Source organism: Canis lupus, chromosome 14 (assembly GCF_011100685.1).
Source record: "Canis lupus familiaris isolate Mischka breed German Shepherd chromosome 14, alternate assembly UU_Cfam_GSD_1.0, whole genome shotgun sequence".
In the NCBI taxonomy this organism is placed as follows: domain Eukaryota; kingdom Metazoa; phylum Chordata; class Mammalia; order Carnivora; family Canidae; genus Canis; species Canis lupus.
The window spans coordinates 6,008,229-6,024,012 of record NC_049235.1 but is presented as its reverse complement, the minus strand read 5'-3'; the positions used below and the strand labels follow the sequence as shown (position 1 = coordinate 6,024,012).

The 15,784-nt window shown below is 44.2% G+C and overlaps 1 long non-coding RNA gene and 2 other non-coding genes across 3 annotated transcripts in view; all 3 read right to left on the bottom strand.

Annotated features, from left to right (window-relative positions):
• Positions 1 to 6,473: 6,473 nt before the first annotated feature.
• Positions 6,474 to 15,784, bottom strand: part of LOC102155521 — a 69,303-nt gene continuing 59,992 nt past the window's right edge. The window contains exons 6-8 of the long non-coding RNA XR_005369296.1: positions 13,270 to 13,382; positions 12,975 to 13,132; positions 6,474 to 7,723 (exon numbers count right to left, since the gene is read on the bottom strand). This is a non-coding gene — a long non-coding RNA (uncharacterized LOC102155521). The remainder of the gene's footprint in view (positions 7,724 to 12,974; positions 13,133 to 13,269; positions 13,383 to 15,784) is intronic.
• MIR29A (microRNA mir-29a) lies at positions 10,909 to 10,968 on the bottom strand. The gene has a single exon (NR_049253.1). It is a non-coding gene; the product is annotated as a microRNA mir-29a (primary transcript).
• MIR29B-1 (microRNA mir-29b-1) lies at positions 11,291 to 11,355 on the bottom strand. The gene has a single exon (NR_049252.1). It is a non-coding gene; the product is annotated as a microRNA mir-29b-1 (primary transcript).

Genomic DNA, 15,784 nt, shown 5'->3' with positions numbered 1-15,784 from the left:
GTGGAATGAGCCTTTTCAAGGCAGGGTAGCTCCAAAGCAGTTGGCTAGAGTTTCTTCCTTGGCCCTCAGGAGAGAAAGAACATAAACGAGGGGTGTGGGGCCCAGAACATTCTCTAGAAGCAAATCATGGGAATTAAAAAAAAAAAAAAAATGAAGACACTAGAGCCTCTTCCCACCCCTCATTGACCCACTATGTGGGTGTTAAGACAACAGTTCTCCCTTCTGATACCCCTATTTAACCAGCTGTAGAATGGGGTAAATACTGTTAAAAAAAAGATTTGGAAATAGGTTTTAGGGATTATTTCACTGGTAGAGCTGCTGCTTTCATTACATGCTGTAGGAAATGAGCAACATAACTTCTACTCAGCCGACTTGACTCCCTAAGGAAAATTATAGCATGCAAAAAAAAAAAAATTACTAAGGCACAGGCAGGTGGCACAAAGGTCCAGGTGTGTAGCATCCATCCAGTCAGTAATAATCCCACTGGGGCCGTACACCTGGGGTTCCAAGTTGCCTCCACCAAATGATGACAATTAGTGTCACAGGGCTGACCTCAGCTCACTTCAGGTCCAGAGAGAAGGAACTGTAACCGCAACGTTGCTCCAATTTCTGGGTAGTCTGTTAGTAAGGACCCTTGACAATTCCCCATGACCTCCACTAAAATGTGCATTGTCCTGCTCCTCCTCCTGCCCCTCATCTTTCTCGGCAATAGAGAAAACAGCTCCGTTTGTCAGCCACTTAACCCACAGCCTGAAACAAGCCCATCTTCTCCTTAGCCTGACAGGGCAAGGCACACACAGAGTCCTGGGAGGGGGCTGCCCCTCAGGTCCCAAGGAGCTAGAAATAAAGACCCAAAATAACGTAGTGTCGTTGGGTACATGGTGATGTTATTAGCTAGTCTGTAGTTCAGTTTAGGCTGTTTTCCTGACGTTGTGATTCAAGATTGTGTGTCATGAGAGACTAATGGTCAGGGAGGCCACTGCTAATGTCGCCGGTACCGTATCAGATGCCTGCCGGCCACGCCACCGTTGAGCTTTCTCGCCATGAATCCATGCCACTTGTCATGGTGAGCAGATGACAGAGGCTTTTTTCCATCTCTGGTCAGTCCTTCCACTGGTGTGCCAGTTAGCCATCATCCACAGCCACTTAAATCTCAAAGCCCCTTTATACTCTCTGAACTGAATTCAAGACCAGCTCTTGGACTCCAGCTTTTTTGGTTTCCTGACAGTACACTGAAATTACCTCATCAACTTTAAAAAAAGGCCAGCTTCAAATGTCATCTTTGAAATCTATTGTATTATATTTAAGCCAACAGCTTTGGGAATCAATGTTAGGTCTTAAAGTGACCTCAGAGATGATCTCAGCCAGGGGTTCTGAACGTGGGGATGAATGCCCATGGAGGGTTTACGGAAGGCCTTTGAGGGCCTTCTAGAACACACTCAATTTTGTATGCACGTGCATTATTTTTCTTAAGCGGAGAGGGACCACAGCTTTCATTAGCATCTTTAAAAAGAATCCCAATGGCGCCAACTCGCTTCAGAGGGGAGAAAACTGGTCTGACAAGTAAAGTGGCAAGGCGGCTGGCACCCGGACGTGGGTCGCCTGACTTTGAGCTCTTCACACTATACAATATTCATCTTAAAAAATCGCACAGACGTTCACTTAAACCCGGTCACACGTGGGCTTGTCGATGCCCTTCGGACACCCCACTAATCAGACGATGAAGAAGCAACTTAAGCACGAGCCAGCAGGACGAGACCAAGAGTCACAGCAGCAGGTGCGAGCGGCCCGAGGGCGAGGGGCCAGGACCCCGGGCGGCCCAGGGACACCCGCTCTGCTCCCCGTCCTCGGCGCCGCGCCCTCTGGGGAGCCGGAATTGGAGAAACTGGGCTTAGGGGTACGAGGCACCCCCAGAGACGGGCCCCGGGCCGCTCCTCCCTCGGCTCAGCTTCCGGGCGGCCGGGGTCGGTCGCCGCGCCGCCATCAGCCCCCTTGCCCTGCCCGGCTCCCAAGTTAGCCAGGGAGGGGACGGCGCCTGAGGTCCGGGAGGCAGACGGGACAGGAACCGTCGCCCGGTGTTGGATGAGGCAGGCGCTGGCTGCGGGGCCCCTGGATTCCTCCCCGAGACCGCCAGCCTTTGTCGCCCTGGAGCTCATGTCCCCGGTGACAGCTTCCAACACACTCCCTCCCCCGCGGCCCCTGCGCCCTGGAAGCCATCTTCATCCTTGGAAACTTCGGAGAGATTCTGTTCGAGCCTGATACAACCCCCAGCAAGAGACAAAAGGTCTGGCTCTGCGGAAACTAGGCCAGACCCAGGGAGGCAAGGCCCCCAAACCTCTAGTGATGCTGGGGCTCCCCGACGTCTCCGCCCCGCCACTGTATCAGCTTCCCGCTGCTGCTGCGACGAAGCACTCACTTAACCCAAGTCTTCCTGTCTTACCACTCGGAAGGCCAGAGGTCGGCTACTCGGCTACTCGGCTCACTGGGGTAAAATCCCTTTCCGGGGATCCCTGGGTGCGCAGCGGTTTGGCGCCTGCCTTTGGCCCAGGGCACGATCCTGGAGACCCGGGATCGAATCCCACGTCGGGCTCCCAGTGCATGGAGCCTGCTTCTCCCTCTGCCTGTGTCTCTGCCTCTCTCTCTCTCTCTCTGTGTGACTATCATAAATAAATTTAAAAAATAATTAAAAAAAAATAAAATCCCTTTCAGCAGGGCTGTGTTCCCTTCTGGAAGCTCTCAGGGTGATGGTCTCTGCTTTTTCCAGCTTCTAGAGGCCAACCGTATGCCTTGGCCAGCACATTGCATTTCCCTGACCGCCGCTGGGGAAGGTCCTCTGCCTCTACGGACTCACGGGATTGGGTTGATCCCACCTGGGTAACGCACGCGGCTCTCCCGGTCTCAGGGCCCCTAACCCGAATCACCTGTGCAGAACCCCTTTTGCTATCTAAAGCACGTTTTCACACATTCTGGGGATTGAGATGTGGGCATCTCTGGGAGGTGTTCATTCTGCCTACCACAGATCCTAAACCGAGGCCCAGGAGTTGATAAGTACAAAGTAGAGAGCGCTTTCACCAGTTTTAAGGCCCCATCCTTAAGTGTGAATGGATAGCCAAGAATCTACAGCCATTTGAGCAAACTTCTAATATGAAAGATGAAACTGAAACCAGGACACAAAGAACCTAGAAGAAACAAAGACACTGTCATGACCAGAAATCTTCAAAAAGGAAAAAATAAACAAACCCCAAAACGAATTAACATCCTTAGGAATGTTTGTGAATCTTCCAAACAAAATTCTAAGACAAACCTGTCAGATATTAAAAATACATTAGCAGAAATCAGAATTCAGTGTTAAGTTCTGGAAATAGGTGAATTTTCCCAGAAAGTAGGACAAGATCAAAAACAATGAAAAACTTAGAAAGGAAACAAATGTGAAAAATCACAGCGTTACTCCAGGAGGGCCAATGTATGAAACCGGAGTTCTAGAACGAGAATAGTGAGTATGGGGAAAGGGAATTATCTAAGAAATAATAGAGGGGAGAGACATTTTCTAGAGTTACGAGATGTAAGCCTCCAGAAGGAAAGGGACACTTAACTCTTGGCCAAATCAATGAAGCCACCCTCTATCCTGCCATATAATTGTGAAATTTAAACAACTCAGGGGATAAACAAATTCTCCTAAAATTTCTGGAGAAAAAGGGTCAGCAATCAGCATTGTCTCAGATTGTTCAACAGCTCCGGGAGCCAGATGGACATTATGGTTCTATAGAAAAGACCTGGCAATGAGTAAGCACGTGGACAATTAACAATATTTTAAAAAAGGAAATTAATTTCAGAACTTAGTTTTTTAAGATTTTACTTATTTATTCATGAGACACACAGAGAGAGGCAGACACAGGCAGGGGAGAAGCAGGCCCCCTCTGCAGGGAGCCCGATGCAGGACTCGATCCCAGGACCATGCCCTGAGCAGATGCTCAAGCAGATGCTCAACCACTGAGCCACCCAGATGTCCCCAACTTAAAAAGTTTTAAGAGGAAATCTCAAAATGCATAGCCATGGGGTCAACGGTATTGATAGAATGATCAACTCTCACTCAATTAGTATTCTTGATTTAACCCCAAAGCATGTAGTAACTAAGTTGTGAAGGTGGAGAGAGTAGTATACATAGGAGTGGTGGTGGTAGGAGCGAAATCTTCGTTTCCATGGTAGAAACATAAAGTCAAAACCAAGAAACAGCAATATGAGCATTTTATATGGAGGGAAAGAAAAGAAACCGATAAATGGGCTGAGTGAGAGTGGCTGCTTTGAGGGAGGGTAGAGGACAGCCCTTCATTATTGTAGGAATTGGAGCCGCTGACCTGTTGGGTCTATGGACACATATGACATTGACAAAAATAAAAACATGAATGTAAAGAACCACCCAAATGCCCATCCAACAGATGGGTGGATAAACAAATTGTGGTCCACCCACACAATGGGATAGAATTCAGCCATAAAAGGGAATGAAGTGCAGACACATGCTGCAACACGGATGAACCTTGACAAGTCACGCCAAGTGAGACGCCAGTCCCCAAAGGCCACATATTGTGATTCCATTTATATGAAAGTCTAGAATAGGCAAATCCACAGAAAGCAGATTAGTGGTTGTGAAGAATGAAGAGGACGGGGGAATGAGGGGTGCTTACTTAATAGCCATGGGGCTTCTTCTGGGTGTGATGGAAATGTTCTGGAATTAGTTGTGATGGCGGCACAATGTCATGAATGTACTAAAAGCCACTGAACTGTACACTTTAGAGTGGTTAAAATGGCAAATTATGTTATGTGAATCCTACCTCAATAATAAAAAAAATATAAGGAACACAATATAATGGATTCTATCTAGTATACAAATTCTATTTTATTTTTGCCTAAATGAGAATTGTTTACAAAGTCTCTACAACATGTTTATACATTCTTTGGTTTTAGTAAACAGAGGACAATGCATTAAATTGAAGCCTTGATGATTTATGGTTTCCATAGTATCTGCGGACCATTCATCATTTTGAATAAGCCAAGATTATATTTCAGGCACAATAGGCAGAAATGAATTATGTACTAACTTCAAATGTGGTATTAGAAATATACATGCGGGGTAGCCCTGGTGGCTCAGCAGTTTAGTGCCTGCCTTCGGCCTGGGGTGTGATCCTGGAGTCCTGGGATCAAGTCCCACGTCGGGCTCCCTGCATGGAGCCTGCTTCTCCCTCTGCCTGTGTCTCTGCCTCTCTCTCTCTCTCTGTCTCTCTCATAAATAAAAGTAAAATCTTAAAAAAAAAAAAGAAATATATATGCGTGCAGTTCTTCAGTAAACCCAATAGCTTGCTTTTTTGTAATCTGACACTTTTGTTTCAAAGTTGAGAAGTGCAGAAAAAAAAATGAATTCAGAGTTCTGGGAAGTAGTAGGTTATAAATGAGGTTACACTGTGTTTTGCTCCGTTTTTCCCAATTATATTTTCTCTCTCCTTTGGCACCCCCTCTGTAAACTTTTCTATTCTGTTTTTCTCAGTAGTCAGCTATTGAAAATCAAGGAGTCCTGGCGATGAAGAAGAGCTGGACAGTGAAACCAAGAAGCAAACCTCGGCCACTAAGAGTTGGGGCCTCTCGTGTGTATTAATTTCCAGAGTTCAAATCTGTTTCTGTTATTTTTTTAATTACTTATTTTGGTTCTTTGGTAGGTCACCAAGATTTTTAAAGTCCTGTTTTGCTTAATGGCTTTTTAGGATCTATACAAAGCTTACCTAAAGTCACCTGATTTTCTCATTATTCACCTTGTTAAAAAAAATTCAACCAGGAGAGTGTGTGTGGAATTAGGATGTCCTTTCTTTCAAGCAACATCACTCAATCTTTCCCAAAAGCTTTACTTTCATATGGATTGTTCTTTAAGGATCACCTGGAAATGCTGCAAAATAATGCAGCTCAGTGTTTAAGCAATTAGGGAATAGAAATTTTTATTACCCTTTTACAGATTTACAAAATGTTTACACCGATTAAGCATTTGTAAATTCATTGTAAAATTCTGGTAATACAAATTGATACTAAAGGAAAACCCAAGAAGACTAAGTGACTTGGCTAGGATCACACTGCATTGGAATCAAGAATAAAGGAAATCAGGTCACTTAGATAAATGGTTTCCATTTAAATACTTATAAGAAAACTAAGACTCCACATATTAAATAAAAATTAATTTGTACCAACATGATAATGCAAAATAGCTATTGGCAAATCTGATAATCTTTGATAATCCTATTAAATGAAAATCAAAGTTTTAGTTTGTTAAGGAAAAACACTACTTTTTATAAGGTAGACTTGACATTTAGAATTTCTGACTTGTTGGGGCCTTAATCATTTTTTTTTTTTTTTTTTATGATAGTCACAGAGAGAGAGAGAGAGGCAGAGACACAGGCAGAGGGAGAAGCAGGCTCCATGCACCGGGAGCCCGATGTGGGATTCGATCCCGGGTCTCCAGGATCGCGCCCTGGGCCAAAGGCAGGCGCTAAACCGCTGCGCCACCCAGGGATCCCTCATTTTTTATTTGTAGCCATTCCCACCTACCCCTCAGTAATTTCACATAATAGACATTTGAAAATAGATTTTATTTATTTTATTTAGAGACTGTGGATGTCTGAGCAGGGGGAGGGGCAGAGGGAGGAGGGAGAGAATCTCAAGCAGAATCTCCACTGAGCGCGGAGCCCAACATGGTGCTCTGACAACCCTGAGACCATGACCTGAGCCGAAACCAAGAATCAAAGCCTTAACCGTCTGTGCCACCCACGTGCTCCTACACATTTTTCATTAATGGTTATTTTTCTTAATAATTATAAGCAAGACTCCTAATTAAAGACCTTGCTAATATTCCTTTATTATCTGTGAGTAGTCTCCCAGATTTTAGCAAACATGTGTATTTCTTCTCTCTTGACACACACACACACACACACACACACACAAGCACAGTTATGAGGCATGATTATCTCCTAGGCCATTAAAATACGATAGCAATCCTAGCACAGAAAAAGGACATCAGGGCAGCCCTGGTGGCGCAGTGGTTTAGCGCCACCTGCAGCCCAGGGCGTGATCCTGGAAAAAATAAGACTACATAATAAAGCTTTGTAAAAAAAAAAAAAAAAAAAAAAAGAAAAAGGACATCAGTGGAAAAACTAGTGAGATGTGAATAAAGTCTGAATTTTAGTCACCAGTAAAGTGCTAATGTGGGTGTAGTATTGACAAATGTACTATGGTTATAGGAAATACTAACAACAGGAAACCTGATGAGTGGCAGAAAAACTACTCTATTATCTCTTCAACTTTTCTGTAAACCTAAAGTGATTCTTCAACAAAATGTTTATTGGAAGACAAACTAGGTACCATAAGCAGGTATCTGAGTCTAGATATGAGTACTACAAGCTGTAATAGTCCTCTTTTGCTGCATAACAAATAGCCCCCCAAAATGCAGTGGCCTAAAATAATAAACACTTGTTATGCAACAATTTCTGTGGATTCTGTAGTTCAAGGTGTCTCTGGGCTGCAGTAAGGTATTGGCTGGAGCTGTAGTCATCTCCACGCTTGTTGAGAGGATTCGTTTCCAAGCTCATGTGGCTCTAGGCAGGTTATCATGAGCTGTTGCCTGAAGACATTGGTTTCTTTCTACCTGGGCCTTTCCACTGAGTAGCTCCTGAGAAGGCAGGTCACTTTCCTTAGAGAGAGAGAAAGAGTGCGTGAGCAAACATGAAAGCATGATCATGGTTACAAAGGATCAGCCCCTTTGTAACCTAATCTTGGAAGTGACACCTCACCTTAGCCGTATTCTATCTAAGAGAAGCAAGTCACTTGGTCCAGCCCACACTCCAGGGGAAGGGACTGCACAGGGTGTGAACCCCAGCAGGTGGGGATCAACGGGGACCATCTCAGAGGCTGCCTACCCAGATGAGTGTGCCCACAATTACTACCATCAACCACTTTGAAAAGAATAGTACTAATTATAAGCATAGGCAAAGGAGTCAGAGAGATCTGAGTTTGTTTGTATACCTGCCTGAAAACTTGACAGTTACATGATCGGGGACAAGGACAAATTACTTTGTTCTTTGTTCATCTGCAAAATGGGAATGATGAGAATTATAGTAACTACTTCCCAGAACTATTTTGAAAGTTAGAGTAAATTAGGTAATTCACGTTAAATGCTCAGCAAATGACCAGCACAAAATAAGAGCTCAGTGTTGGCTGCTATCATCATCGTAATTGTTTACTGTCCAATTTGGAATGCAAATCTACTGTCGACAAGCTGTGAAAGCCCAGGCAAGTTACTTTTCTGTGCTTCTACTTCCTTGTCTATGACTTGGGGGAAATACTACCCACTTGGCAGGGCTGTTGGGCACAATGGGCAGTGATCGTGCAGTTGGCACACAGTGGCTGTAAATTATTATATTTAATGGGCACAGCCTGCTCAGCAAACTCTAACCCTGTTAGAGTTAGGACACATCTGTTTTTGTGTCTTTGCTGTTCTCTAAAACAGGACAACAATCCTTCTAATAATTATTCTCCCCAAGGCTAACTCATTAAACACATCAATTCTTAGTACTTATGTGCGCTGAAGAAAAAAATGTGTATAATCCATCATGAAATATACATCAAAATTATATTTAAAGGTTTTAGAAAAGGATACGCACCCTTTGAAGCAGATTTACTGTCTTTTATTTAATTTGGGTCATTCCCATGAATCTGGAAAATGAAAATGGGAGAGAAACCCTGAACTGGCTGAAAAGCAGAAGCACAGCCCAGAAGGATCCTGCACACATATATGAATATGAATTGAATGTACATAGTGTGTACATTCCTACCACTCCTCTCAAATCCAACGATCTTACAAGCCAGCAGAGAAGACTGGTAACTACGTAAGTCATCACAGGACAACATGGAGGGTGACGTGAGGTTCTAAGGGAGGACAGGGAGAAAAGCCACTGCCAGTGCTCTAAGCCTCAAAGTTGAAGGCAAAGCGAAGGCTGCACTGACATGCATGCACACACGAGCCAGGGTTTTTAAAGAATTAGCTAGAGCTCTCAGGCTGAGGATGATGGAGTGGGGAGGGCCGGGCAGAGGCCCAGGCTCGGAAATGTGAAGGTATCTGGAGCAAGGGGCTGAGTGAGCTCAGGAAACAGGCTGGGAGAGCAGGAGTGGAAATCATGAAGGATGGAGAAAGGACGAGGTCCCATGTGCATTCAGAAAGAGAAATGGTGGCAACACAAAGGGTGACATTGAAGGTGGGAGGTGGGGCAAGAAAGCTACCTAGGAGGCTCAAGGCTGGATTTTAAAGAGTTGAGGGAGGGGCATCTGAGTGGCTCAATGGTTGAGCATCTGCCTTTGGCTCAGGGCAGTGATACCAGGGTCCTGGGATCCAGTCCCCTGCATCGGGCTCCCTGTGGGGATCCTGCTTCTCCCTGTGCTTGTGTCTGCTTCTTTTTCTGTCTCTCATGAATAAATAAGTAAAAAATCTAAAAACACCCCACAACAATAAAGAGTTGAGGGAGAAAAGCCACAGGACTTGGTGGGGTGAATGTGTTGGGGTGGTGTGGGTAAGGGCAAGAACCATCCTGCAAGTCTAAGGTGTCCAGCCTTAGAGCAGGGGGAGCTAAGTTTGGGGTGTGGCTTTGGTTTATCAAATTGAGGCAGGTTTAGAATAGCAGGTGGAACTATCTAGATGCCACTGAAAATATGGAAATGAAGAGTTCTGAAAAACGATCTGTAGCTAGAGCTCTAGTTCAGGGGGCAATCCATACATGCTGGGGGTCCAGAATCAGGGGAGGGAGTGAGATTAGTCAGGGAAAACAGAGCAGGTAGGAAAGCAACAGAGAGGGTCCTGGGGAAACAGTAATGACAGGACAGCAAAAGAAGTGACATGACTTCACTTGATGTGGTCGTAGACAAGGTTTTGGCTGCAAATTCCAAGTGTTTTCCCAGACAAATAAGAAGGAGGTTGAAAGGAGAATGTGGGTGTGGGAGGGGCAGGGCAGGTAGAGAGGCACGAGCTCCTTTAAGCAGGGTGGAGGTCACTTGTCAGGCCATGTATCCTTTCCAGGAAAGAGAGAGACTGGAAGTACAAGGCCCGGAATTCCATCAGGTGTCCTCCCCCCTCGACCTTTGGCTAGATCAGTACCTGTGGTCAGCAGCAGCACTGATGATCCCGGGAGCTCATTCTTAAGCCTTTTCTCCCCACCTTGCTTGGTTCTAGAAAACCAGTGCTGTTTTTAACCTCACCACTTCCCTTTCCATAGTAAGAAGGTGTAATTTAGGATTGTTCAAATATAACCTCTGGCTTTCTTTACCTTGTTTACTAACTGAACGGAACCATATTAACTTAGTTCTGTCTTAGACACAGAAACTTGGTTATCCACACCATCTTTCTTCATGCACCTTGTTAGACTGAACTTCTAGCCAGCCTGAGGCTGGGTACTGCCTTTTAGGAAAGTGACCTGGTCAACCATGGAATGAGCCCTGTCACCAGGCAGGAGGTCACAGATGAGGTCATGCATGCACATGTCTGTGAACAGAATTTACTCCCTCGATGCTCCTTTCAAATGACCTCCAGTAGTCTGATTTTATCCATTTTTTTTCCTACATATCTAGCATCAAAACAAAAATCCTCAGAAATTCTGTGGAAAATTTCTCAACTAGAACTCTTGGCAATATGCTAACAGCTAACCGTGTACCAGTGTTATAACACACACTATACATGGCAATGAAATTCAACTTAAAAATTGAAAAGAGCTACTTCGGTATTTCTGCTCTGTGACTTCTGTTTTCTCCAGTTCTTCTCCGTGGCCCCAAAGGTCACCAATATATTTTCTCTCCTTTCATCAGCTTCAGGGTGCTCTTCCCCAATCATTATAACCGATTTCAGATGGTGCTAGAAAATTATATTGACTCTGAACACCAAAAGAAATCAGTCATCCTCTAAGGGGTCACAGGAGGACGTGAGAGGCGGGAGGGACCAAGGAGCAATAAATCCGCCATGTATGTGGCCCTTTAACCCTCACATGATGGAGTCTGTCCTATCGAGGAGTTCTTGCACAGAACGAGTACACAGTTTTAATAAGAAGACATCCATAGAGTTAGCTTGTTAAACATGACACAACTGTTGGCAGGGTAAAAGGAACGCATCAGCTACATCATGCAGATGCTCAAAGCCATATGGTCTTTGCTCTGAAATACTTCGGGGTCGTCCCATTCATTCCTTTTGTCACTGGTAGTGCAGCTGGCCTCCCCCAAGAACACTGATTTCAAATGGTGCTAGACAATCACTATTTAAATCTAAACCACCATATGAAACCAGCTTCCTGAAGAAGCTTTATGATCTATTTTTTCTTCAGAACGCTCTCTTACCATAGGCTCAATACAACCTAGAAAGGAAAAAGTTGAAACCTGGCTGCGGCTATTTGACTCTGTGGTCTGAACAGAGCTTTCGTGAATCATGTATGCATGTACCATTATCACCAAATCTGTGGCTGGAAGGGGTGAGGGGAACACACCTGTGCTCTTTATTCTTGATCTGCCCAAAGGTTTAGTTTTGTCATTCAGAGACAACAGCGCAAGTCAACAACCATTTTACTCTCTATGGGAAGTCAAGGGAGAGAGTCTTTACTTGGGTAAAACAGCAGAACTCTTCCTGGAGTCAAAGTACCCAGGTGCCAGACATCTAGGACCACAAACACGTAAAGAGTACAAAATAAGCAGGTGCTCTGGTAGACGCTGAAAGAAAACTCTTTTTCCTAAACCTTACTTTCTCTTCGAGATAATTTCTTTTCGTTCAAGGGATTACTATGATTTTAGGGTCCAAGGAAGACAGCAGAACAGCTCAGAGGCAAAGTCATAGGCTGACACTAATGAGATTCTAATGGTTCTTTTTCCAGGACGAATTCCTTCAATTGCGTCAATGACTGAAAGATTTTTGTTAGCTTTGGGCAGCCCCGGTGGCGCAATGGTTTAGCGCCGCCTTCAGCCCAGGGCGTGATCCTGGAGCCCTGGGATTGAGTCCCACATCGGGCTCCCTGCATGGAGCCTGCTTCTCCTCTGTGTCTCTGCCTCTCTGTGTCTCTCATGAATAAATAAATAAAAATCTTTAAAAAAAAAAGATTTTTGTTAGCTTTACTTAAGGTTCTCCTCCCCTACAACTCAAGAGTCAGGCTTTGACCTCTCAGTTTTCCTTGGCAGGTTATTTTTTGCTGTTTTTCTCCTTCCCATTATGGTTCCTGATATCATTTTATTAGGAAGACTGATGTCATCCCCTTCATGTTCTTTCTAGGAATCTGAGAAAATACTCACGCATCCAGGCCACAGGCCACTAACACGATAGGCATTCATTTTTAAAAAACTGTTATGAAAAATTCAGAAATATGTTAAATTAGAATGACGATAAAATGACTTCCTGGGTGCCTGGGTAGTTTAGCAGTTAGGCAGCTGCCTCGGGTTCAGGTCATGATCTTAGTGTCCTGGGATCGAGCCCTGTGTTGGGCTCCCTGTTCAGCGGGGAGTCTGTTTTTCCCTCCCCCTCTTCCCTTCCTGCTCATGTGTTCTTTCACTCTCAAGTGAATGAATAAAGTTTTTTTAAAATAAACTTTTTTAAAAACAAAAGATTTTCTAAATTCATACCACCAAAATTCAACCATTGTTCATTTTTGCTTTAGCTACGCTGTATATAAGGAACATGCATATTTCTGTGGATTGTTTGAAAGTAAGTTGACAACCATCCTGACACTCTGCTCCTAACTTGTTGAGCAGGTCTTAAAACATGAGGTCATTCTTCTACATAATTATAATACCTTCATCCTACCTAAGAAAATGAGCAATTCTTAGTATCCTCTAATACTGAGGCCATATTCCAATTTTTCCCATCAGCCCAGATTGCATCAGGGTTCACTCACTCAGACTCTTTTTAACACAAAAATGCTCCTCACCTTTTCTCAGTTTTATTATAACAGCATCACCTTGAGAAGATGGGTTCTAATCCTGGTGGCATCATTCACTGGGTCTGTCTGTCCTCTTGGCTTAAATAAATTCACTGATCTTCAGCTTCTCCTTTTGATTGTCCTTATACGTCATCCTCATTTATCATCTGTGATGAGTATGGGAAGAACATCTAATTATGATGTGCCTGTGGCTGGTGATTTCAAGTGGGTTCAGCAGGTGCCAAGTCAGGAGGGGTGGGGGCAGTGGGGGGGGATTTGGCTTAGGTCTGATGAATGTTCTTACGCTTTAGAGGAGTGCCTCCTCTTCCTAAGGAGATCCCAACACAAACTCCTCTTTCTTCCGGGAAAGGCATCTACTGAACATGTTTCCTGCTCCTGAGCTGGTTTTCTCATCTTCTGTAAGTAAGAGAATGAAGCCCATGGGCTTATAAGAATATACAGTCTTTACTGCAGCAAAGATGCAATAAAAGCTCCCGGACTGTGGATGAAAGCATATGCTCTGTGAAGCGACAGGCAGTTAGTTACCGGTTTCAACTGATAGTCAATTCAAGCATTTACACCCAAAAGTAGAGACAGAAGAATCCCCATAACTCTTCAATAACTGTTCCATGAATTTTGTAACTACTTTAGGGGTCCATTGCATCTGTGTATGCTAATATAATTCATAATACCAGTATGGAAACGCACAGAGGCAGCCAGATGATTCTCATCAGTTAAAAAAATCCAAAATCATGGGATCCCTGGGTGGCGCAGCGGTTTGGCGCCTGCCTTTGGCCCAGGGCGCGATCCTGGATACCCGGGATCGAATCCCACATCGGGTTCCCAGTGCCTGGAGCCTGCTTCTCCCTCTGCCTATGTCTCTGCCTCTCTCTCTCTGACTATCATAAATAAATAAAAATTAAAAAAAAAATCCAAAATCTGAACAGAAAGGTCTGCTTATTCTTTCTTTTTTACAAATGACGAATTGCAGCTTTTGCTTCCTACCAGTTAGAAGTGTTTTTCAAATGACTGATGCTTCAGTTATGGGGGAAAAATCTTCTTAAAAAATTAATTTCTTCCTCTTATGTTTGGTCACATCATACATATCTCCTACCTCAAATGGACATCAGACCCATATATACACATACATGAATGTGCACACACACATGCTACATACACGACCATCGGTTTGGCTCCCTTAGCAGAAACAGATAGATATGGTAGGTTTTCTGCATTATATCTTAAGCCTGCTTTTCAAAAAACTTAGCAGAAGAGCAAAGGTGGATATGCTCTTTTGCATCCACCTGTCTCTTCCTGTGAGCCCAGTCTGACAAGGTATTTCCAGCAGGAAGAACTTCTTAAGTACAGCAATTTAGCATACTTCTCTGCAGTTTTTAAGCCTTGGGGAGAAACTGAGGTACCGGGCCTCCGTTTTCACATCATCTTCTTTTTTAAAAGATTTTTAATTTATTCATTTGAGAGAGAGAGAACATGAGTAGGGGGAAGGGTCAGAGGCAGAGGGAGGAGCAGACTTCCCCACTGAGCAGGGAACCCCCATGCAGGGCTCGATCCCAGGACCCTGAGAGTATGACCTGAGCTAAAGGCAAATGCTTAACCTACTGAGCCACCCACGTGCTCCTTCATACATTATCTTCTAAAGCATGAAGCCAATTTCTTGAAAACAAGTCGACGTGAGGAGACTGGAGACCGAATAACACGGGGAAAAGTTGCACTGTTTGCTAGTAGGGACATAAAAAAAGAGTAAGTTGATGAATTAATAGGGCTTCATTCATTCCCTTTCCAGGACTTGCACAAAGAAACAGAGTGACAGCGACTGACTCCTTAACTTAGGTGAAGAAGTATCTGCTTACTTGGTTGAATCTTTCAGTGACATTCAACGACAAGGAAAGCCAGTACTCCGGGAACACGGGCAGGCTTCCATTTCTCCATGGCCTCCAATCTCCAACAATCAATCTGATTGTTCTGTATTTTTAGGCCAGGATATGGGGAGGGCTGAATTTCTGAAACTCAGGGTGTTTCTATTTTAACCATCAACAATTTTAAAGTACTGCACCATTTGAAAGGAGTGTTATTTATTTATTTGACCAATTCTTTCTCAGGCATAGAACACACACCTAAAATTGTTCAACTCTCTGACTCCATTATTAACATAATCACCTTTCAGGAACAAAAATCCTTCCTTGGCATCTCTTGGCCCACAGGCCATAAGAATGGGTTTCCATTTCAAAATCCAGTCTGTACCAGCATCTTCATGCTGTTTTTGAGCAAGCTGTCCTGTCCCTCTGTATTTTTTTCTTCCAAATCTGATAGGAAAGCTGGAGCCTGAAATGTGAATCAATAACCCATACCAGGAACTCCTGTGTGGCAAAAGCGGAACAGTGCAAGTACATCATTGTTTTCACTGAACTGAAATGCCAGTCCGTTCTTGCATGAACAAGCTGGATTAAGGTAACTGCCCCAGGGGCTTGAGGATTTCACAAGAAGACTGCATCTGCCTAGGACACTTCTTTAAGAACGCAGCTTCAAAATGCGGCAGACACCAGGACACGACTGTCCTAACTTGAGTACTTAGGCCACACTAAAGATGCGTGCTCGATCATTCAGTTCTAGGTCATTCTCCTGTTGACTTACATGCCTTTAAAGAATGCTTCCTTGCAAGAAGCAGACGAACCAGCGGCACAGGATCTGGGGCTGTGGTTCTGAGTTAAAGTTTTGCCTGTGCTGTTTACTAATGACGGGATCTCGGGCAATCATTTAATTTTTCCTAGTTTCAGTATCCTGAGCCAGAGAATGGAGCT